This window comes from Panthera leo, chromosome C1, assembly GCF_018350215.1.
Source record: "Panthera leo isolate Ple1 chromosome C1, P.leo_Ple1_pat1.1, whole genome shotgun sequence".
Taxonomy (NCBI): Eukaryota; Metazoa; Chordata; class Mammalia; order Carnivora; family Felidae; genus Panthera; species Panthera leo.
Window position 1 is genome coordinate 10,434,809 of NC_056686.1, and position 9,676 is coordinate 10,444,484.

General features: G+C 53.0%; 1 long non-coding RNA gene across 1 annotated transcript; it reads left to right on the plus strand.

Annotated features, from left to right (window-relative positions):
* Positions 1-3,596: 3,596 nt before the first annotated feature.
* Positions 3,597-9,211, plus strand: LOC122227230. Its single transcript, XR_006205930.1, has 3 exons — positions 3,597-3,785; positions 8,577-8,958; positions 9,121-9,211. It is a non-coding gene; the product is annotated as an uncharacterized LOC122227230 (long non-coding RNA).
* The last annotated feature ends 465 nt before the right edge of the window (positions 9,212-9,676 follow it).

Genomic DNA, 9,676 nt, shown 5'->3' on the forward strand with positions numbered 1-9,676 from the left:
CCTCGAGCATGTTTTCTGTTGAATTTCTTTAAGCTTCTGCACACGGTTCAGAGGGTAATACCATTAATTAGACCAACAAGGTAATGTAATGAAAGGTATGAGCCTTTGCAGTGCATGAGATTTGTCCCTGATTAACAGAGGAGCCCCTCCCATTGTGAGGCTTTGGTCTGTACTATCTGAGGATAATGCTCCGATTGTAATTAAAACTGGGGAAGACATTTCACTCTTCCCGCAAGTGGAAGACGAACAGTTGAAAAGCAGAGGACCAAACTCATCACTTAGAGAAGTCAAAGAGATATTCCAAAAAAGCCCCAAAGAGGCTTGACTTATAATTTGCAACCCAAAGATTGCCAGTGATGTTACACATCAGTCTTTGTGGAAGAAAAAAACTTTAAGATTATTTTGACAAGCTAGAGTTTTGACTGAAGTTGAGGGAAGCTAAAAGCGTTACTTGAAAATGTAATTATGTGAAGTTTCCATTATCTTCCTCCCTTTCAAAAGTCTCTCGACCCAGCAGGCAATTAGACGTGAAAGAGGGCAGACAGGTTTGTGTGGTGCACAGTGTGATTTCTTCCCAAGGACACACACACCTGGTGTGGCTTACTGTTTCCAGCTTCCTTGGAAAGGACAGGAGGTGGGGTGGGAACGGTCAGTCTGGCCGGTGAAGGGATCTGGACATCGTCAACAGCTGTCTCTTCTCCGTGGCTGCCCCCATGTTCATTCCCAGACACCTGTTTGGGTTTTTTTTTTTAACGTTTATTTATTTTTGAGACAGAGAGAGACAGAGCATGAACGGGGGAGGGTCAGAGAAAGAGGGAGACACAGAATCTGAAACAGGCTCCAGGCTCTGAGCAGTCAGCACAGAGCCCGACGCGGGGCTCGAACTCACGGACCGCGAGACTGTGACCTGAGCCGAAGTCGGACGCTTAACCGACTGAGCCACCCAGGCGCCCCCTGTTTGGGGTTTTTTTTTTTTTTTGCCTTTGGGGGGGACCTAAGAGATTCTTAGGGATGTTTGACAGGTCATAGATGTCCACCCCGAGGCTGTTGTCCTCTGAGTATAGACTTGAGCCAGGAAAGCTGGTACAACACATAAGAATCCTTTCCTTCCCCATCACACCCGGTGGAGCTGAAGAATCAAGGCACCAGCCAATTGGACAGAGCCCCGCTGGGAACACGCAAATGCCACCAGAGGCCTTGTGTTCTGCCCTGGTCCTCTCGGGCTGTCTGTGCGCCTTCTCCTGCATTGGTGACTTTCGGCTGTCAATCAAACGGCACCATTATTCAAATTCATCAGGGTTTAGATTCGGGCACACTCGCTAAGTGCCAAGCGGGGATGATCATGGAAAGCCTCAGCCATCAGCCGGTAAAGCTAGCCGTCATCCCAACAGCTCGCTTTTGGAGAACACTTAAGCCTGCACTCCCCCGGAAGCGGCATCGTTGACACGGATTCTCGAAGCAGACCACCGTGCTGCTCAGCATACCCACGTGGCCGGCAAGAAAGCAGAGGTCCAGGCGGGTCAAGCGACGTGCCCAGCGACACCGAGGTCCCGGAGACAGAGCCAGGCTCTCTGCTCCTCTCCAGGGCCACCGCTCCGGCTGGGGCACTCAGCATCTCTCTGCCACGGCCCCCTCCGGCCCCTGACACCTCACTGTGGCCCCCGAGGCACTGTAGCGCCCGCCCTGGCTTTCTCCCTACCGTGGTCCGCGTTCCGGCCACACCGAGATTCTCGCATCCTCTCCCAGATTTCTCGAGGCTGCTGGTGCTGTCTGCAGTCCTGTTCCCTGTTCTCCACGCAGAAAACTCCCACTGGCCGTGAAGTGGCGCTTCCAGGAGGCCTTCCAGACTCCCAGACACTGAGCCCCTCCTGCGTGCTCCCGCGGCCGGCTCTAGTAAATCTGTATCGAACATCTGCTGGGTTCCAGGTGCTGCTGGAGTCCTGGGAGATGAAGCGGTGAACAGCAGGGAAAGCAGGGGAGAGACACTGTAAATAAATGTGTGAGGAACATAAGCAGGCGAAGGGGGACGGAGCGAGGGTGGAGAGCGAGCTCCTTTAGGTCAGGGGTCAGGGCAGGCCCCGTGCAGAGAGGTCAGGGGTCAGGGAAGGCCCCGTGCAGAGAGCGGGAAGGGGGTGAAGTGTTGAGCCTTGTGGATGTGCAGGGGACAAGCATCTCAGCGGAAGAAAAAGCAGGTGCACGGGGCCGTGAGGCTACAGCCGCTTGGCGTGTCTGAGGGAGGAGGCTCAAGCAAGTAGGAGAGGAGGCGGGAAGAAATGGCGGGCAGAGGGGCAGCTGGGCCACAGCCTGCAGAATGGCCGAGAACGGGGAGCTCGGGAATCTGGGGAGCCGGACAAGGTGCTTCCGCACGGGCCCACTCACTACGCTGCGCTCAGGGTTTAACAGACTCGACCCTCCCTCCCTTTGTGTTGCCGTCGGTTTACTCTGTGGTCTTCCCGCTGCTTCCCGTGAGCTCCGTGAAGGCAGGCAGGGCCCGGGTCTAGTTGATCCCTAGGGCCTTCACAGCCCTGCCTCCTGGAAAGTGCCCAACAGATAACGCGTGAAACGGTTCCCAGACCAGCCTGCTTCCTCTTAGACGCCAGAGCCATTAGCCAAGCGGAGGGCGGGGCTGTTCGTGTTCTGGGTCATGTGACCCTCCCCCAAATTCCAACCGACCAAAGGGGAGCTGGGCACCTAAGCCTGGCCGGTGCTGTGCAGGGTGCCTCGGGTGCATGGGGAGGAGGCCGCCCATAGGGGGACACCGCCACTCCTCAGGCCCCTCCCCCGGAGACACTGTGGGCAAGACGCCTGTGAAACTCTCTCCTCCTCCCCGCCGTCTGACTCTCTTGCCCTCTCCTCCCCAGGAAACGGGCAGCACCCATCCACTACTCGGGAACACATTCGGTGTCTTCTCTGAAGTTATTTTCTCCTTTTGCAATGGGTCACCCCGGTCCCTGCTGCTGGGCAAAGTGCACAAAATGCACCTCGTCCGCAGCTTTGTACTTCTGCGGCGGGGAAGAGTGGGGGGGATTGGCTTTGGCGGGAAGGGGGGTGGGGGGACGGGGCGGGGGAGCGCCCTGTGTGCCCTGTGTGCGTATGGATTCTGTGGGTTGGCTTGAAAGGCTGACCTTTTGTTGGCGGAGTAATTTTAGTTTTCGTTGGCGCCCAAGACAAAGCAGGCTTTCAACCCACCCGCAGCATATAGGCGGCCAGGATTTTTTTCAATGAGATTGTAGGAGATTTGCCAAGTCGTTTGGGGCCTGTAAATTAGGCCTTGTTTAAAAATTTAGATAAAGCCCGATGTGAGAGAGAAATGCTTTCATAACACGAAACGGGAATCACGCTGAAAACCCCTTTCAAGTTAAATGGAACCGTTCTCGGGAAGCACAGGGACGTGAAATGCTTCAAATGTCAAAAGAGTTTTCATTTATTGTCCCAAGTGAAACGAAGGCGTTTTCTGTGGCTTTCTAGTTGAGACGCACATGTAAATGGAATTCGTTTGGAGAATGCCCCTCCTGTTTCGGAATCCCTTGTCACAGACCTGCCTGATTCCGTCCCATCTGTGCTGTAACCCCGCGAGGGGTGGGTCCCCCCGTCCCCGGTGTCCCGAGAGGAGGAGCGCCGTTCTGTGATGGGCGCTCCTGCCACCAGCATGGCATCTTTAAGCCGCAACAAAACTGGAAGTATCGTCACGTCTTAAACTTGCCTTCCGAAGAGGCCACTTGTTGGACCGTCTGGAGGGGGTCTCGTGGATAACCAGTGAAAGGTGTCGGGGTTGGCTTCTGTGGGTTAGTGTCTGCCATTGTTAAGAAGCCTTTGTTCTTTCTCTGAGAGCCTTTCTGTACCCTGGCTCCCTTATTTACCACTGCTCTCTATGGAGCTGCCTTCCCCATGGGCTGATTCCTTTGATGGGCCGCTGTGTTGCTTAGGGTGTATTAGTTGCAAGGAACAGAAACTCCCAAGTTTAGACCGGCTGCAACGGTAAGGGGCTCTCACGACGGAAAAACGTCCAAGGCTTCCAGCACTTTCTGTGCAATTCCAGTTAAGCCTCTGGTGCAGCTCGGCTCAGCTGACCAAGCCCCGCCTCCTCTTGGCCTCCTCAGTGTCGATTCCAAAGGCCACAGGGGTCTTTACCCTTCCTGCCCCAGGATGGTCACCGCCGGCTGCAGAGTAGCATGCTTCCTCACTCACGTCCAGTGGGTAAGAGCTAACTCTTGTCCGATCTTCAGGAAAAAGTCCCGGACTTAGGTGTGACTGGATCAGAGGCGGTTCCCGAAGCAGGGACGGCGGAGGGGCGAGGGAAGAGTGCAGGTGGGTGGTGCCGTTGCCTTCCCCCTAAAGCCGCGAGCCCTGGACTGCTGCTATGCTGTGGCATGCTGGTAAATGTTTAACGAGTGACTCTCCCAGAAACAAAAAGAGAGGCAAGAGTAATAATAATAATAACAATAATAATACTAACGCAGACTTGGCTGGTTCCTGGGGTGTAAATCATCCTGCCATGGACGATTTTAAGCAACGGATGTGATACCACTGAACATACACTTGGGAACAGAAGCACATACGTAATTGGCTCTCAGGCCAGTGCCGCAGGGTGACCCTTCCTCCAATGTCTGCGGGCCGCACAGAGGGCAGTACGGGTCCCCAAGCCAAAAGCAGAGAAAGGGAAAAGGTGCGGATGTGGGGGGCCCTCAATCCGGCCAGCCGTAGCATGCCCAGGCTTCTCTCCTGACCCTGCATCAGCCTGGTCCTTCCCAGGCCAGCATGAAGCCCACTGCCAGCCTCTCTGTACCTGTGGGTAGTGGAGACAGTTTAACTTGGACTAGAAAGTCAAGCTGGGGCCCCCGGGCGAGTCCTTGGACCTTTCTTGGTAGCTTCAACCATAAAAGGATTGTAGGAATAGCCTCTCCCCCGAAGGGCCACCGTGAAGATCAGACGAAATGCCACCTGCCTGTCCAGTGTGTCCCTCACGCCATGGGGACCACAGTTCAACACCAAGTGTAGCCCAGACAGGCCTGGGTTCAAATCCCAGCACTGCTGTGTATGAGCTGTGTGACTGTGGAGAAGATCCTTAACCTCTCTGAAACTTTGCTTTCTCATCGGTAAAAATGAAGGAGAATAATGGACCTTATCTGGAAGGGTTGTTGCAAACATTGAATAAGATAAAGCATATGAGGGCACAATAAAGATAAAAGTCGTTGTTTTTTATAATTTCACAGCTAGTACATATTGATTACCCCCACACCCTGCAATCCCCTGCTCTTCCGGCAGCAGCCTCCAGTTTTTGTTTTGGAGGTCCGTCTTTCCCTGGTGTTTAGGCTAGGAGGCTCATGGAACATCCCCTATCCCCACCTCACCCCACGTCCTGCTGTTTAAGCCAAAGGGTATAGTTACATCCCATCACCACTGTTACTAGTTTAGAGGTCCAGTCAGAATTCATCCAGGAGCTTCTGTGAAAGCGACTAGGAAGTGACTCGCTCTGCACTGAGACCTGGAAGACCAGAAGGGTGGAGCTGCTGCATCCATTTTGCCACCATGAGGTAGGAGCCGAGTAGCGTCTGTATGAGCTGACAGATGGCGGGAGCTACAGGCGTTTGAGTCTTGGATCAAGAACCTCATCCTTGGATATTTCGCCCCTATATTCGGTTTATTCTTAAGCTAGTGAGGGCTGGGAATTTTCATCAGTTGCAACCACGAGACTCCTGTCGGGCACACTACAGCTGGAGAAACAGCCTCAGAAAGTGGCGCAGGCGGGAGGGCGTAGCAGTGCCCGGAGTGGTGCAGCAGAGACACCCGCCAGGCTCTCCGGCTCCAGATCCTGTTTCCTCCCACCCCGGGCTCTGCCACTACCTCCACAGGATCTTCCTCGAGCTTCCAGCTGGCGGCCCTGGCGTGCACGGTGGAGAAGTGTGACTGCAGACTGTGCACGTGGCAACTTCTCCCGTCACACGGCGTCCTTGCGAGAGAGCTCAAGCACGCGAGCCTGCAGCCTCGGGCTGGTTGGATTTGTCCCAGGGAATCAAGTGGAGAAAATTCCCAGACAGTCCATTCCCCTGCGTCGTCGAGGGAGCCTGTGGGTATAATGCACCTTTGTGGGTTGTGTGTCTGAAGCACTGTGCCGTTTGCATAAAGGAAGAAAGAAGAGTCGTGAGAGAGACCTTGGGGTCGACTGTCTTAGTGTCTCAGCACACATTCTGGCAAGCACCCCCAGGTTTTTAATAAATGTTATTTTGATTGGGCTTTGAAGTTTGGAGACGACAAAGTGACACATTTTCACAGTTCCCTGTCAAACCAAAGCATGACTGCCAAACTGTTAAGTTAAAAAAAAAAAAAAAAAAAGGCAGGAAAGGGAGCAGCTTGCGTGAAACATCTCCATTACGTTTTCAAGGTTCTTGGGGGGGGGCTTTGCCTTCCCCCCACTATCATCTACAGGTACATTTAATGTCGTGGTGCTTCCTGGGGTGGCTGACGGTGGGGTGGAATCTCAGGAGAATGTTTGCAAGAGTGTTGTAGTCAAAAGGCACTGTCAAGGGAGGGTGTTTTCATTTTAAAACAAACTTTTATAGGGCCGCCTGGGTGGCTCAGTGGGTTAAGTATCCGACTTCGGCTCAGGTCATGATCTCGCAGTTTGTGAGTTCGAGCCCCGCATCAGGCTCTGTGCTGATGGCTCAGAGCCTGGAGCCTGCTTCGGATTCTGTGTCTCCCTCTCCCTCTGCCTCTTCCCCACTCGCACTCTGTCTCTCTCTCTCTCTCTCTCTCTCTCTCTCAAAAATAAATAAATGTTAAAAAAAAATTTTAAACAAACTTTTATGAAGCATGGCATCTCTCTAGTGGTTTCTTTGTGGGGGAATTAGATGTGAATCCCTTTATAAATAGAAAAATCCTTCTATAGAGGAAAGAATCACCCTGGTGTCTTCGTCAGAAAATGCCTCCGCCGTAAAAGCTAGATTAGCGACACACACATAATGAAGAACGGTCTGTGTCGAGAAGTAGCCTGAAGATTAATGGCACAGGTTCCAAAGTGTTCTGAGAAAGTTGAACAAGCCTCCAGCGGGAGAATCCTTCCTTTTGGAGAAACCTTTCCTTTATTTTATGCTTTGGTTTGTTCATCTCACTTCTGGTCATTTTCCTGCCCCACCCCCTGCCCCCCGAAGCGGCAGGTAATGATCCCCTCCTACGCAAGTGATCGTGCATTGCTCTGAGCCAGGGCTGGACAAACGAAGCCAAGAATCCAAGTAGAGGACCGTGTAGAGGCCCATCGTTTGGCCTCATCCCACCGGCATCACCCGCGTGCCTGACTTGACCACCTCACCTTGGAAGAAGAGCCTGGTGTGGGGTGTGGCTGGCCCCGAACAAACTGATCACCAGTACTGGACCAGAAGAGTAACTCAAGATACTCACCTGTGATATGATAGATGGTGCCCTATTTGGGAGGGGGAGTGAGACACGACCTCAGATGATCAGATCTCCTGGTTTTGAGACGCTGTGGTACGCAGCATCATGCCCCCCCCCCAGAGACGTCCGTGTCCTCATCCCCCAAACCTCACATGGCAGAAGGGCCTCTGCAGACGTGAGGTGAGATGATCGTGCGTTGTCTGGTGGGCCCAGCGTCCCCGCGAGAGCCCTTATGAGAGGAAGGCAAGACGAGCAGAGGCAGAGAGGAGGTGTGTTGGTGGAAACAGGTCAGAGAGATGTCCCTGCTGGAAGGGGCCACAAGCCAAGTCATGTAGGCGGCCCTAGCAGCGGGAAGAGTCGAGGGAATGGATTCTCCCCCGGGGTCTCCAGGCGCATGCAGCCTTGCGACACCTTGATGCGAGCCATGGAAGGCACATTTTCGGACTTTTTTTTTTTTTTTTTAAGGCGCTGAGTTTGTGGTAATTTGTTACAGCAGCGATAGGAAACTAATAGAGACATCCGCTGTCAAAGGCATTAAAGTAACACACACCCCTGGGCTCTCAGATCACAGAACATAATTCATGCTTTCTTTGATGATGCAGAAGACACTTCAGGCCCCTACCGTGCTTTGGGCACATGCTTCTGAAAACACGTTTCTGTTACATTAGTGCCGCTTAAGAAAGAGCTTGAACTGATGGGTTGTGAAACTCGCCCGCTTCTCCCGTACTGTTTGAGAAAACAACAACCACAAAAGACGATCATTTGGAGTGGGAAGTTTGAAAAAACAACAACCACAAAAGACGACCCTGGAGCTTCACAGAGTTGTGAGCTGTCCCGTCCTGAGTTCTGTGTCATCGTGCCTAGTTCCGTCGCCCTCCGAGGGTGCCACCGATGTGTCCGATGCTATGAGACAGGAGAACCAGGGTAAATACAGGGTTTGCAGAAGGGGGGACCCATACTTCCCCCTCTCTTTGCATGCCTGTTTCTCATTAACATCACGAGGCGTTATGAGGCTGCGTCCAGAAGGCAGTGGCTGCCATTGACTGGAAAATAGCCAGTGCACAACAGTCTGGGCTCACAGACACTACGCTCGCACTTGAACTATTCCTTCCCCCAGGGAACTTTCTCCCCAGCGAATATATCATATACTTCCTGACTCTATTTTTTTTTTGTTTTGTTTTATAAAGCCTGGCTGATAAAAGATGAAAAGATCACTAAGGATTTCTTCCCTTTTGGCTTAAAATTTTCCATCTCATAACCACACGTGGAGAATCTGTCTTCAAAAATGGATTATGTGTCGGCAGGAGGTTGGATGCTTCAGTCCTCGTGTCACTGCAGGTTGCCTGCTGCACCATAAACGAAGCCTATGCATTATGTCTCCCGGGCCGTGGTCACTCAATCACAGCAATATGAAGGCAGGGCAAAGGTGGGGGGGGAACCTGGCCCTTGGGCACTGTGTGGGGAGCTCTGCCTGCATTTGGGGCAGTGGGTCTAGACAGCTCCGCTTCCTTCCCCCCACCATTCAGTCACATCCTGTTTATGCAGCCCGGCACAGGCTGGCTTTGTTTGGTAAGTTGCCTTCTATAAGGGATGGTCAGCAGGGCAGTCCAGGGCTCTCTGACGAGCTCACTGTGGGCTTTGGAGGGGCTCCTAAAGGTCACCTAGTGCTGGCAAAGATGGTTCCTAGGGCTAGAATGCACTTCATGTTTCCAGCCCATTTTTCTTCTTCAGCAAGAATCCACTCAGGGGATGGGTAAGTTTGCAAATTTGCCCTGACTTACTGTGCGCATGTAATAAAAAGAAGAAGGAGAAGGAGAAGGAGAAGAAGAAGGAGGTGAAGGAGGAGGAGGAGGAGAAGAAGAAGGAGGAGGAGGAGGAGAAGGAGAAGGAGAAGAAGGAGGTGAAGAAGGAGGAGGAGGAGGAGGAGAGGAAGAAGAAGGAGGAGGAGGTGAAGGAGGAGGAGGAGGAGAAGGAGGAGGAGGAGGAGGAGGAGGAGGAGGAGAAGGAGAAGGAGAAGAAGGAGGAGGAGGAGGAGGAGGAGAAGAAGAAGAAGAAAGGAGGTCAAGCGGCTCAGAAATGGGGCTGTGGAGTCCAGCTGCTTAAGGTAGAACTTGGCTTTGCCTTGTAATAGCCGCGTGAACTTGGACAAGTCCCCCAGCCTGCAGGTGTCAGTTTCCCCACTTGTAGTATGGTGGGGGAGGGGGATGAGAATGGTACCCACCCCACAGGTATTACGCTGAGGGGGGTGAGGGGGATGGAGTGAATGCCAAGCTGTTTGCATGGGCTC